Source organism: Dama dama, chromosome 4 (genome assembly GCF_033118175.1).
Source record: "Dama dama isolate Ldn47 chromosome 4, ASM3311817v1, whole genome shotgun sequence".
NCBI lineage: Eukaryota > Metazoa > Chordata > Mammalia > Artiodactyla > Cervidae > Dama > Dama dama.
Window position 1 is genome coordinate 68717584 of NC_083684.1, and position 14504 is coordinate 68732087.

A 14504-nucleotide genomic window follows, 5' to 3' on the forward strand; every position below is an offset into this window, starting at 1 on the left:
TTTCTGCAATGATGGAAAAATCCTCCGACCTGCGCTCTGTGCAGGGGAACTGCCGCTAGCCACCGGGGACTGTTGCATATCTGAAAGGTGGCTCGTGGTTAAGGACCTGACTTTTAAACGTTTCTCTTTCTCTTCTTTAAATAGACAGGTGGCTAGTGGCTGCCCACCTTGCGGTACAGCTCCCGAACCACACTCAGCCAGTTGCAAACTGGAGACCCGCGAGCCACAGAGGGTTCAGTTATATTTGGTTTGGATCGCAAGATATGTTTTACTGGGCAATAATCTAAATGCCAGAAAATGCACACACAAATCCCCAGAAATTAAAAAAAAAAAATCTCTAGGTGGGGCAACAGTAAGCTGGAACTGAGAAAACATTCTTCAGAAAACTTTCAAGAAACCTGCAAGTGCCCAAACAATTGTGGTATCAGGCTAAATTGAAGATCTTCCCCTGCATCCGTGTTTAAAATAGAGGAGACATGGAAGCAGCCTAAACATGCATCAACAAATGAATGTATAAAGATGTCATGCATAGATACAACAAACTATTACTCCACCATCAAAAAGAACAAAATAATGTCTTTTGCAGCAATATGGATGGCTTTAGAGATTGTCATAGATGTCATTGTCTGACCATTCTCTGAGTGGTCAGAGAAGCAGAAACATTGTATGACATGCCTTATATGCAGAATCTTAAAAGATATGATACAGATGAACTTTCGTACAAGACAGAGGCAGACTCACAGGGACTTTCCTGGTGGTCCAGTGACTAAGACTCCCAATGCAGAGGGCCAGGGTTCAATCCCTGGTCAGGGAACTAGATCCTACATGCCACAATTAAAACTCGATGCAACTCCCAAAAAAAGAAAATAAACAGACTCACCAACTTAAGAGAAGGCACTTATGGTTCTGGAGGTGGAAGAGGATGGGGAGGGAAGGACAGAGTTTAGGATGGACATGTTCACACTGCTGTATTTCAAATGGATAACCAACAAGGGCCTACTGTATAGCATCACTATATCTTAAGTGATTTGGAGAATAACTTTGGTGTTTGTCTTAATTTTTTCAATAAAAGTTTTATTAGAAAAACAAAGATCCTCCAGAATTATACAGTCCTGAAGGGCAGCCACTGGACGCACGTGGCTTCTCCAGCATTTGGCACGTGTCCAGGCTGACCTGAGATGGGCTGTGATGCAGATGCCCCTCAGGTTCTGAAGGCTGAGTATGAAGAGTGTAAAGCACGTCGTGAATGATGTCTGTGTGGATTCCACTGAGAAAGGGTATTCTGGGTAAACTGACTGGGTTAAGTATTAAATGAGTCCTTAAAATTAACCTCAGCTGTCCCTTTTCAGTTTTTAGAGTGTGGCTCCCTATTGCACATCATTGGTCCTGCAGGCTCTTCCTCCTCTGGTTTCTTGGCAGGCGGTGGGGAAACAGGTGGAAGCTGGTGGACCGAGACCCTGTGCCTGCCTTAAAGGGGCCAACACCCCCCTGTCTACACCAGGCCTCTCAGCTTCGGTGCTGCTGACCTCTGGGGGCTGGGCCAGTCTTTGCTGTGGGGTCGTCCTGCGCACTGTGGGATGTTGACCAGCATCCCTGGCCTCCACCCCTTCAGATGCCGGAAGCACCACCCCACCCAAACCTCCCACCCAGCTATGACAACAGGCTTGGCCAAACAACACAGATCCTGGGCTACACAGACACCCCCATGAATCTCTCCCCCAGATCCCTTAAGTTTCAGATCCAGAAAACTAGCTTCGTCCTTGAGAACCACACCCATCTCCGGAAACAGTAACAATGACCAACATTTATTGGGCCTTTCCTATGGTGAGAGTCCCTTGGACGGCAAGGAGATCCAACCAGTCCATCCTAAAGGAAATCAGTCCTTAATATTCATTGGAAAGACTGATGCTGAAGCTGAAGCTCCAATCCTTTGGCCACCTGACATGAAGAACTGACTCACTGGAAAACACACTGATGCTGGGAAAGACTGAGGGCAGGAGAAGGGGACAACAGAGGATGAGATGATTGAATGGCATCAGTGACTCAATGGACATGACTTTGCGCAAACTCCGGGAGTCGGTGAAGGGCAGGGAGGCCTGGCGTGCTGCAGTCCATGGAGTCAGACACGACTGAGCGACTGAACAACATGGTGCCAGCGGTCGTGGTCGTTAGATGCACCGAGTCCTCAGAACCCAGACGGGAAGTGTTTTGAGGATCCCAACCTTATAGACAAGGAAACCGAAGCTCAGGGAGGTCACGTGATCGGCTGAAGCCCATGCATCCTCAGCTGGGGAGCCGGGATGGCACTGTCTCTACCTGACCCCTGAGTCAGAAGTCACGGCCACTTTCCTAGGGCACCTCGGGCTTGTCCCCAGCCCACTGCTGCCATGGTAACAGCCTCCCCTCCCACCCCTCTGCCTCCTCTGGCCCCTTTTCCCTATGGCAACACGGCAGCAATTTTGTAAACCCGCCGAAACATGTCACTCCCTGACCCCAAACCCTCCTTGCTGCACTTTAGACTAAACCCCAGAAGCGCGCCGGCCCTGTGTGGACTGGCCCCCAGCACCACGGTGCCCCCTTGCCAACCTCTCCCACCTCCTGGGCCTTGTGTGTGCTGTTCCTCTCTCTGGAATTTTCCTCCCAACCCCTCACAAGGATGCATCCTTTCTAGCCAGGTGGGAACTCAAGTAACCCTTCACCACTGTAGCACTGCAGGTGATATCAGAGGTCAGGGAGGGGAGGGGAGGCCCCCCCTGCCCCTCGGGCCATCTCCTCCGCATCTTTAGTTAACGCTCTGTGAGGGTCTTGCTCCTTAACAGATTTCCTCTTTTCCTGCCTGCCTTTCCTGTTCTGTCCTGGGCAAGTCTATCCTCAGACTCTAGCAAAGGGCTGGGGAGCAGAGAGCGGCTGGATTCAATACTGGTTAAATGATCGAATGAATGGAATTCAGTCACCCTGCCGAAAGGTAAAGCTCATCTCCCCGACCCAAACAAAATGCCCTGCTTCTCTCCTGGGACAGGGTCACGGGGAGGCCCTACATCCACCCAAAGTTCCCCATCCCTCCCCTCACCTCACTTCCCAAAGCCGGGCAGGCACCGAGTGCTCCCTCCACCCCCGGGCCCCAGCTCTGGCTCCCTGCTCCCACCTAGGCCCGTGCACCAGCCTTCTCCCCGGTAGGCTGGCCCCCGGAACTCCTTCCACCCTGTCCTGATACTCTTCTCAGAGCTAGGTCACATGCATGAAGCCTTCTCTCAGCCCCCGAGACACTCAGGAGCAAGTCCCCCGTTTCCTCCGCATGGGATTCCAGGCCGTTCTTGAGGTGGCCCAGCCTACACGTGGCATCGCCCAGCCCCGACTCGACTGAGGGACATACTCCTAGGAAAGCACTCCAGCCTACAACCCCCACCCACAAAAGAAAGGTTCCCACCTCAGTTGGGTTCCAGCCCTACCACTACAATTTAAAAAGGACTCTGACGAACATTTGTTTTCACCTGCCTCAGCAGGCACCATGAGTTACTAAAAAGAAGTGATGAAGGTAACTCTCTGGCGGTCCAGTGCTTAGGACTCCTGGCTTTCACTGCCGAGGGCACAGTTTCCATCCCTGGCTGGAGAACTAAGATCCTGCTAGCTGTTCCGCTTGGTCGAAGGGAAAAAAAAAAAAAAGTGATGGAACAGTGTGTGCTACCTTCATATTAGGTGAGTTTGCAGCTCACCTGATCAGGCTGCTTTATTCTGTACCCTCTCACAGATCGAGAAACTGAGTCCAGGATGGGTGGTGATCGATCCCAGGCTATGAAGAGAGGCTGTGGGAGAGTCAGGGGTCCAACAAGAGACTCCTGCTTCTCCCCGCTGGGCAGGTTGGCTGGAGGTCACAAGTAATTTCAGGAGGAGGAAACAGGCCCAGCGAGGCAGCCTCAGGTCACAGGGCAAGTAAGGAGGCGGCCCAGACCCCGCGCTCTGCCTTCTGCACCAGAAACAGGAGCCTCTACGGAGCCCCTGCGGCCTCTCCACCGTCCAGGAAATCCCTTCCAGCCGAGCGGTCCTGGATGTGCTGGGCCAGCCGCCCGGCCTCCTGAGAACACCGGGACACAGCGGGCCGGTGCGTGAAGCGACGCCTCCGAATCCTCGATGGGCTGCTTGAAGACCTCCGAGCGGGAGGTGCTGTGGCTCCGGCAATGCGGGGAGCTCTCAGGGAGGGACGGGAACAAGAGGGGCGCCTGGGCTCCGGCCACGCAGGGCCAACACCATCCCCGACGGTGAGCGGGTGACGGGCCTTCCCAGGTGGGCAGAGGCCCCGGGGCGGGGGGCCACCCTAGGGAAGGAGGGCCCATGGCCCACGGAGAGGCTCGGGGTCGAGGAGCCCTCTGGGAACCTGAGGGGCGGACACGAGCGGGACCCTCTAAATTAGCTCTTTCCGCGGAACCCACCAGCTCCGAACCGCTCCGCCCCGCGCATCTGCGTCTGAGCGGGCGCCCCAGCAGACGCACCGCGCTGCTCGGGCCTCTCCTGCCGCGCGGAGCTCGGGCCCAGCCTCCCGGCGCCGGCGGGCGGTGCGGGAGCCTCTCGGGTCCGGGCGCGGCGGGAAGCGGCCCGAGGGGCGGCCCCAGGACGTCTGTCTGCGGCGCGGCAGAGATGGACTCAGAGTCCGGAGCCGTCTACCGGCTCCCGCCGCCATCGCGACCGGGCGGGACCCGAGGCATCCGCCCCGGCGGGAAACAAAACACCCGCGAACCATGGTTCCGGGTGCCTGCGCGCCTCACCTCTGCCATCGGAGGGTTAAAAAAAAGAAAATACCCAGCCAGTATAAAGTCACTATTTGGAGACGCGGTAGATGCGGAGGGAGGGAAGACAAAAGAGATAGCTTTTGTCCGAAAAGTTGTGACTTTCCTTTAAAAGTCACTTTATCCTTCTAGGCCGGAGAAGGAACCAGTCATTCTACAATAGGAAAAAGTGTTGTGTTATTCGCTCAGTCGTGTCCAACTCTTTATGATCCCATGGACTGTAGCCCCCCAGGCTCCTCTGTCCATGCGCATTCTCCAGGCAAGAAAACTGGAGCGGGTTGCCATTCCCTAATCCTGGGGATCTTCCTGACCCAGGGATCTCCAGCACTGCAGGCAGATTCTTTACCATCTGAGCCAAGACCAGAAATCGCCCTTGGAGGTGAATCCATCTTTCATGATACTGTCTCCTCCTTCCCCTGCCACCCACGGACTCGCAACACACCCGAAGGCTGAAGATCATTCAGTGTTAGAAAGAGCCAGCACAGAAAAGGGTACTGCCTTGTCCTTCAGAGAGGGCAGGGCCTAGCTCTGCAACTGACAGCCCTCGAGCTGGACGCTGGCGGCCTGCGGCAGGATTCCCAGGACGTGGCCCCCTAACAGCATGCGTGCTGTGCCCTTCCCTCCCTCTGCATCTACCACGGGCTTCCCTGGTGGCTCAGCTGGTAAAGAATCCGTCTGCAATGCAGGAGACCTGTGTTCGATCCCTGGGTTGGGGAAGATCCCTTGGTGAAGGGAACAGCTACCCACTCTAGTACTCCGGCCTGGAGAATCCCATGAACTACAGTCCATGGGGTCGCAAAGAGTCAGACACGCCTGAGCGACTCTCACTGTCTTTCCCTTTTTGTGCCCACATTAGCAGGAGACCCAGTCTGCCGTGAGGCACCAGGACGTGCTGAGCCGGCTCCCTGGTAAGGCTGACCTGCCGGGAGCAGCAGGAGCAGCAGCAGGAAGCGCGGTGGGCAGACACAGCGGGGTCCTTTTAAGGCCTTGCCACAAGCTTCACAAATGAAGCACCGGATGTCCGGATAGGCGAGGGCGTGAGCCTTGAGACAGGCCGCGTTCCTGGAAGCTCGCGGGCATTCGGGACGGCCGCGTGCTGGGTGGGACTGTGTCACTGGGCTTCCCCACTCACGGTGTCTGTGTGGGTGGGTGTACTCTGCCCTTCCAGTCAGCGAGCAGGTATCGATGGAACAGAGCGACGGGGCAAAGCAGACGGTTTAATATCCTTGGAGACTTTCTCTCCAGCTCCAAGGTCTCCTCCTTTCATACAGCTCCTGCGACACCAATTACGTGTTTCCATTGCCCCCCACCCCCACCCCCGCCATCCCCACCGCGGCCGCCAATGAAGTCTCTCACCTCCAGAGTCTGTATTCGATCGACCTTCCCACCATCTCTTTGCAAAGCCCCCCCACCCACCCCAAGACCTGCCTGGTGTTCACCTCTTGTGTGTTCCCAAGAGGCTCGGCCCAATCGTCCCCTCAGTGGGTCAGCAGGTCCGGTCTTGGTGACCCGGCCTCGTGCTCCAGGGCCCTTACTCCGGGCGTGACCCTTTCTGTCCTTCCGTTATGAGGAACTGCCTCCTGAAAGCCCGATCCCGGAGTGCAGGAGGGGGAAACATTAACCCCCACCCCAGGAGCCCTAAATGGGGACACACGGGCTCCGACCACAGAGGAGAGGGGTGGGGTTTACATGAAAGCCTTCCGCCCGGAAACACACCCCCTCATAGGAAGGGTTCCGAACACCTTTTGTTCCGCTGGCTTGAAGCAGTGTCATTTCCTTCAACACTAATCTGTTGTGTGTTGTTCAACACACAAATGGCTCCTAGATACCAGTTTGTGGGGGTAAAAGCACGAGCCAACCGGACCTAGGTAGTCCCTGCCTTCCTCTACCTTAAGAGGAGACCCATGTTATCTGCATTGGACACCTGCTGCAACAAGGAGCTCTCCTCAGCCTCCTGGGGGCGACAGAGACCAAAATATTGACATCTTCCCAGGCACCCCTGCCCCAGCACCTAGAAGCAGGTAGACAAATTGAACAACGACGAGTCAGCGTCACTAAGGAATCAGATATATGCCGAAAAGAGAACTTGAACAAGGTGTCAGATTCAGTCCTAGCATTTTGCACATGAGGGAACTGACCCGCAATGAGTTTAACTGAGAAGCTGATGGTCCCACAGAAAGCAGGTGCTGGAGCCAGGGTTACATCCTAAATCTGGGAGGTCTTTACAGTTTCTCATCCCCAGACCTTCAATTTCGGGAACGTGTCCTGTGGTCCCAGAGAGTTAGAGGGGTGCAGCTGAAAGACAGTTAGGGAAAAAGCTGCCTGAATGTGACACAGCCCTCAAGGCTAGCTGGGTGCTGGCCAGGAAAAACCAGAAGGTTGGGCTTTCAAGCTCCGCTCCCTCCGCCCCCATCCCCACGGAGAGCACTGGAAATTCACATAGGGCCGCCTTCTTGCCTCAGTACCCACTGTCTTGAAGGATTGGGCATTCCATGTTTCCTGGCAAAGATCAGATTGTAATGAGGAGGTTAGAAACAGCTGGATTCCAATTCTGGTCTAAAATCAATCAGACCTCAAGTTTCTCCAGGCAAATCTCCCCGCCCCTCCACCTTCCAGGCTGCTTGGCTTGTGGGATCTTAGTGGTCCAACACCAGGGATTAAACCCAGGTCCACGGCAGTGAAGGCACTAAGTCCTAACCACTGAACGGCCAGGGAATTCCCTTCTCTAGGCAAATCTGAAAAGCATATGTTGACTCAGTTTCCTCATCTGTCATGCACTGTTTGACATTCTTTGTTTTTCCTTTTAATCTTACTTTTCTATATTGAGATGTAGATCATGATAGAAGAAATTTTCAGATGTTGATGTATGGGGAAGTCTTTCAGGCTGATACATGACCTGTCTTGAACTTTATGCTGACCACAACAGCCTGTCTTATGGCCTGTCAAACATACACTGTATTCATACATCTTCTATAACCAGTAAAGAAAAGAATATTTAAGATAAAAATGGAGTCACCGTGGCTCGGGCATCAACAATGGAGCTGGAGGATTTCCCTAGTGGCACAGTCAATAGGAACCTAGCTGCCAATGCAGGAGACACAGTTTCGATCCCTGGTCCGGAAAGATCCTAAATGCCACGGAGCAGTTAAGCCCATGCACCGAAACTAACTCTTGAAGCCCGTGCTCCACAACCAGAGAAGCTGCTGCATTGAGGAGCCCCCGCTTGCTGCAACTAGAGAAAGCCTGTGCAGCAAGAAAAACACAGTGCAGCAAAAAAAAAACACATATTTTTGGTTAATGGGGCTGGGTAGTCATTGTAGACGTGGTTTCAGACACACTCTTCATCACTGAGAACTTGAATTTTCTGAACTGTATCAGACTCAAGGGCACCACCTGCCATTCTCAAAACAGTATCTGCTAGCAGCTGCCACCTTACATCTTAATCTGGACTGATCCCATTTCAAAAGCTCAATACTGATGCATGGCTGGTGGCCACCATATTGGAAAGACAAATCTATGGGAGGCCAACTAACAAATAGGCAGCTACAAAGTAGGGTCACAAGTACAATGAGGAGGCACTCCAAGGGGTCAGAAGGGGCACATGACCCAACTGGGGTGGGGGAGGGGTGCAGAATTGGAAAGGTTGCCTGGAGGAAACATCTGAGGTCAGTCGTGGACAAAAGAGTTAGCCCGCCTTTGGGAAGCATGAATGCAGTTCCAGGCGCAGTGAAGTGGGGACAAAGGCCAAGACTGCAAACAGCCTAAAAAACCGTTCTTCTTTCAAGGTGCAGAAACACCCCTGGTGGCTCAGTTGTAAAGAACCTGCCTGTCAATGCAAGAGATGCAGGTTTGATCCCTGGATTGGCAAGATCCCCTGGAGAAGGGAATGACTACCCACTCCAGAATTCTTGCCTGGAGAATCCCATGCACAGAGGAGCCCAGTGGGCTACAGTCCCTGGGGTCACAAAGAGTTGGACACGACTAAGCGCCACAGCTACCCACATCAGAATTCTTGAGCTTTCTTGGTGGTTCAGATAGTAAAGAATATGCCTGAAATGCAGGAGACCTGGGTTCGATCCCTGGGTTGGGAGGATCCCCTGGAGGAGGGGATGGCAACCCACAGCAGTATTCTTGCCTGGAGAATCCCCATGGACAGAGGTTTCTGGTGGGCTACAGTCCACGGGGTCACAAAGAGTCAGACACGACTGAGCGACTAAGCACAGCATATCACAAGTGCGGCAGCAGCTGCAAGCATCATGTGCACAGCCAGGGATGATGCTGGCTGAAACATCACAGGTACTGGACTGAAGAACTTGGAGTTTGTGTTGCAGGCATCAGGGGCGAGTTGGGAGCTAGAGAGGGAACTGTCATATAAGGGCTTTACAAGCATTCCTGTAAAACCAGTAGCCTGAAGGAGTGGCTCAGTCAGCCTGGGAGCTGGAGCGATGCAGGAGTCAGAGGTTGCTTTCTGGAGGAATTAAGCCCTGATGAAACAGCCAGGAACCATCAGGAAAGGTTATTCTGGGTAGTGAGAAGAGTCCAAGACCTGGCACCTGGAGAAATGAAAGCATGAGGGTTTCACTGGGGGTTATGACATGTTGTGTTTGGCAGATGCACAATCCAAGTGGTGAGAGGAGGTCAGTGAGCTTGGCAGGAACTTCGTCATGAAGGCCTTCCAACGCAGGGCATTTCAGTTCAGTCACTCAGTCGTGTCCGACTCTGCAACCCCATGGACTGCAGCACGCCAGGCCTCCCTGTCCATCACCAACTCCCGGAGTTTACTCAAACTCATGTCCATTGAGTCAGTGATGCCATCCAACCATCTCATCCTCTGTCATCCCCTTTTCCTCCTGCCTTCAATCTTTCCCAGCATCAGAGTCTTTTCCAATGAGTCAGTTCTTCACATCAGGTGGCCAAAGTATTTATTGGAGTTTCAGCTTCAGTATCAGTCCGTCCAATGAATATTCAGGACTGATTTCCTTTAGGATGGACTGGTTGGATCTCCTTGCAGTCCAAGGGACTCTCAAGAATCTTCTCCAACACCACAGTTCAGAAGCATCGATTCTTCAGCGCTCAGCTTTCTTTATAATGCAACTCTCACGTCCATACGTGACGAACACAGGGCCAAGGAGTTGAGATTTCTGTCGAGTCAAAAGGGAGTGTGGAAGGATTTTGAGCTGGGAAAGGACAAAAATTTTAGAAAGGTCTCTCTGCCTATGTTGTCGGGCCAGAGAGTGAAAGTTCAGAGAGTAGGGAGGAGGCTGGGGCCGAAATCTAGCTGAGAAAGAACGAGATTTGAGCTACAGAAGGGGTTGTGAGGTTTGAGACAGCTCTAGAGCGATAATATGTGTGTGCGTGTTTAGTCGCTCAGTCATGTCGACTCTTTGTGACCCACGGACTGTAGCCCGCCAGGCTCCTCTGTTTTCCCAGGCAGGAGCACTGGAGGTGGTTGCCATTCCCTTCTCCAGGGGATATTCCCCACCTAGGAATGGAACCCGCGTCTCCTGGATTGGCAGGTCGGTTCTTTACCACTGAGCCACCAGGCAAGCCCCACCCTCCACCCCCTCGCCGGCCTAAAACCCTGAAGGAAATGGTCCTTTCGGCTGTGTCTTCACTCCTCGCATTGGAAGCCAATTGCCCTCAGACCCACCTCCCCGCCCACCATGGCCCTTCTAGTCCTCCCTCTAGCCTCCTCTCTATGATTTCCTCCCTCCCACCGCTCTAGCCAGACGCTTTCTCTCGTTTCCCTCCCACCCTGGACCCCTCTATCAGCCGCCAACCTCTCTATGGTCCTCCTTCTTCCTCCTCCATTTATCCGCTCCTCTTCTAAAGTTTAGATTCTAAACTCCTCAGTATAGGCCATCAGCCTCCCGCACCTGTGAGATCCGTCCTCTGAGCTGCCTTTCGGCTCAGGTCGAGCGGACAGTGGGAAGTGATTTTACGGGAGGCCCGGCAAGGAGGGACCCCGGACTTCTAAGCCGGCTAGAAGCTGCGCGATTCAGGCCTTTTGCAAAAATGCTCGGGGTGCAAACACGAAGCCCAGACAGGAAGATTCCGCTTTGCGCTTAGGCTCTTATAAGATGGATCCCAAAAAGATCACTCTAGGGGAGTTCCCGGCCCCTGGTTTCATTTTTGTTCTTTTTTTTTCAAGTTTGCAAACTTGATTTTTCTTTATAATTCCCCCCCTTTATCTGCACCTGACGGCATGTGGAGATTCCCTGACCAGGAACCAAATCCTACCTCCCCTGCAGTGGAAACTCAGAGTTTTAACCACCAGGGAAGTCCCTCTTTTTGTTCTGATACTGTCACAAACAGCCGAGGAAATCGGGGAATGCTCTCCTCCTACACAGACTGGGGAAAATAAGGACAAGGACGGTAAGGAACTTGCTTAAAACTAGTCAATCAGGAACCAGATGGAGCTCAAGTCAGGGTCTCCTAGTCTTCGGTTCCCAGAACCTCAGGGGCTTTTCTGTTTAAAAATATGTGAGACTAGCAAATGAAACAACTGACAAAGGATTAATTTCCAAAATATACAAGCAGCTCATACAACTCAATACCAGAAAAACAAACAACCCAATCAAAAAGTGGGGAAGAGACCTAAACAGACATTTCTTCAAAGACATACAGGTGGCTAACAAACACATGAAAAGATGCTCAACATAGTTCATTATTAGAGAAATGCAAATCAAAACTACAAGAGGTATGATATCACCTCACACAGATCAGAATAGCCATCATCAAAAAGTCTACAAACAATAAATGCTGGAAAGGGTGTGGAGAAAAGAGAACACTCTTGGATTGTTGGTGGGAATGTAAATTGATAGAGCCACCATGGAAGACGGTATGGAGATTCCTTTAAAAACTCGGAATAAAACCACCATATGACCCAGCAAACCCACTCCTGGGCATATACCCTGAGGAAACCAAAATTTAAGAAGACACATGTACCTCAGTGTTCATTGCAGCACTATTTGCAATAGCTAGAACATGGAAGCAACCTAGATGTCCATCAACAGATGAATGGATAAAAAGGTCTGGTACATATACACAATGGAGTATTACTCAGCGATAAAAAGGAATGCATTTAAGTCCGTTCTAATGAGGTGGATGAACCTAGAGCCTATTATATCAAGTGAAGTAAGTCAGAAAAGGAAAGATAAATATCATATCCTAATGCATATATACGGAATCTAAAAATATGGTACCAAAGGATTTATTTGCAGGGCAGCAGTGGAGAAACAGACATAGAGAATAGACATATGGACTTGGGGAGAGGATGAAATGTATGGAGAGAGTAACATGGAAACTCACATTACCATATGTAAAATAGATAACCAATGGGTATTTGCTGTAGGTCTCAGGGAACTCATACAGGGGCTTTGTACCAACCTAGAGGGGTGGGGTAGGGAGGGAGATGGGAGGGAGGTTCAGGAAGGAGGGGACATATGTATACCTATGGCTGATTCAGGTTGAAGTTTGACAGAAAACAGCAAAATTCTGTAAAGCAATTATCCTTCAATTTAAAAATAAATTTTTAGAAAATAAAGAAAATAGGTGAAGTAAATAGTAACAGCATGGCTCCTAAAGGAGGAATGCAGGGCCTTCACAGTCAAGTTCCATCTGATATTCTGCCCCAAATACAAGGATTCTTCTTCACACATAGCAAAGCACATAGAATTCTTTGCTATAAAATTAGTAATGCATAACTGCAGAGGTGGATTTACCATGAGTCTAATGAACCTTAAGCTTCAAGGGTTCCTTACTTGCACAAGATATTTCCTGAGTAGTAGGTATTGACAATTCAAAGAGTCATTAGATTAGTCACTGCTCAAAAGAAAGCAAAACAAAAAATACCAACAAAAAACTTGCACCAGGATGTCCAGTGACAGGTGAATGGATAAAAAGTGGCATATATCTATATGCAATGGAGTACTGCATGTGAGCTAAGTTGTTTCAGTGGTGTCTGACTGTTTGTGGCCCCATGGACTGTAGCCCACCAGGCTCCTCTGTCCATGGGGATTCCAGGCAAAAATACAGAAGTGGGTTGCCATTTCTTCCTCCAGCAATGGAGTATTACACAGCCATTAAATAGAATGAAATAATGCCATTTGCAGCAACATGAACAGATAAGAGATTATTGTGCTAAATGAAGGAAGTCAGAGAAATAGAAATTATATCACTCCTCTGTGGAATCTAAAATATGATACATATGAACTTTTTATCAGTTCAGTCACTCAGTCATGTCCGACTCTTTGCGACCCCATGAATTGCAGCACGCCAGGCCTCCCTGTCCATCACAAACTCCCGGGGTTTACTTAAACTCATGCCCATCGAGTCAGTGATGCCATCCATCCATCTCATCCTCTGTCATCCCCTTCTCCTGCTGCCCCCAATCCCTCCCAGCATCAGGGTCTTTTCCAACGAGTCAACTCTTCGCATGAGGTGGCCAAAGTATTGGAGTTTCAGCTTCAGCATCAGTCCTTCCAATGAACACCCAGGACTTATCTCCTTCAGGATGGACTGGCTGGATCTCCTTGCAGTCCAAGGGACTCTCAAGAGACTTCTCCAACACCATAGTTCAAAAGCATTATGTATGAACTTTTTATACATACATATAAAAAACAGATATAGACCCACAGAAGTAGAAAACAAACTTATGGATACCAAAGGGAAATGGTAGAGGAGGGGACAAATTGGGAGGATATGACTAACAGAATCATTGTGCTGCTTACAGATAACCGCAGTGCGCTGGGCAGCACTGTGAATGTGTCTCTCCTTCCACGGTGCTCGGACAGAACAGGCCCAGGGACGCCCCTTCCTCCAGCCTCCTCCCACCCTCCAACCATTTTTCCAGTGGCAACCTTGGAACCAACCACTCAGCTGTCCTCGGCCCCCGGGACCAGCCAACGCCATTTGCAGAGCTCGGCTCCTTGTCGCCGGCCACCCGTGAGCTTCCAGATTCCTGAGACTTATTCCCGCAGGCGGAGGCGCCCCGGCCGCCCGGTCCACGTGCCGTCTCCGGCCTGCCGCCCCGACCTCTCTCTGGGCTTCTCCGACCACAAGGACCAGGCGGCTCTGGAGGGTGGGCCATCTCCCTGCGGATCGGGGGAGAAACGGGGGTCAGGAGGGGCGCCGAGCTCCATGGGACCTGCAGAGCCAGCGCTGCGGCCGCGCGCTCTTCCAGGACGTTTGTCCAGGACAGGACGAGGGAGTCAGATCCCGGACGCCTTGGGGCCGCCCTGCTCCCGGAGAAGAACCCGAGCCAGGCCCTCATGGACCCACAGGCAGGCCCCGGTCCTCCCCGCCCGACTCCGACTCCATGACTTCCTGCCCACACATCCTGGACAAGCAGGTGAAACTCATCACGACGATGGGCGCCCACCTGACCAGCCTCTGCAGGCCGGCTGGTCCCGGGCGGGGCTGGACGGGTTTTTCCTGCAAAGGTTCAGTCTCCAAAGCACCGCTAGGAGCCTCTGGAGCCCAGAGGCCTTTGAGTAGCCCCTCTGGTAGTAGGGCTTCTGCCTGAAACCTCTCTCTGCCACTAGGCAGTTTATATTTTTTTTGTTTGTTTTGTTTATTTTTGGCTGTGCTAGGTCTTCGATGCTGCTCAAGGGCTTTCTCTAGTTGCCAAGTCCGGGGCTACTCTGTGGCAAGCACAGGATATAGAGCTCAGGCTCAGAAACTGTGTTGCAGGGGCTTAGTTGCGCCAGGGCATGTGAAATC

The 14504-nt window shown here is 51.9% G+C and overlaps 2 long non-coding RNA genes across 2 annotated transcripts; both read right to left on the reverse strand.

Annotated features, from left to right (window-relative positions):
- Window positions 1–3679: 3679 nt before the first annotated feature.
- Window positions 3680–6447, reverse strand: LOC133054865 (uncharacterized). The gene is made up of 2 exons (XR_009692525.1): window positions 6221–6447; window positions 3680–6055 (listed from the first exon to the last, which is right to left on the reverse strand). It is a non-coding gene; the product is annotated as an uncharacterized LOC133054865 (long non-coding RNA).
- A 2323-nt stretch (window positions 6448–8770) lies between these two features.
- Window positions 8771–10779, reverse strand: LOC133052043 (uncharacterized). Its single transcript, XR_009691995.1, has 2 exons — window positions 10562–10779; window positions 8771–9922 (listed from the first exon to the last, which is right to left on the reverse strand). It is a non-coding gene; the product is annotated as an uncharacterized LOC133052043 (long non-coding RNA).
- Between the last annotated feature and the right edge of the window lie 3725 nt (window positions 10780–14504).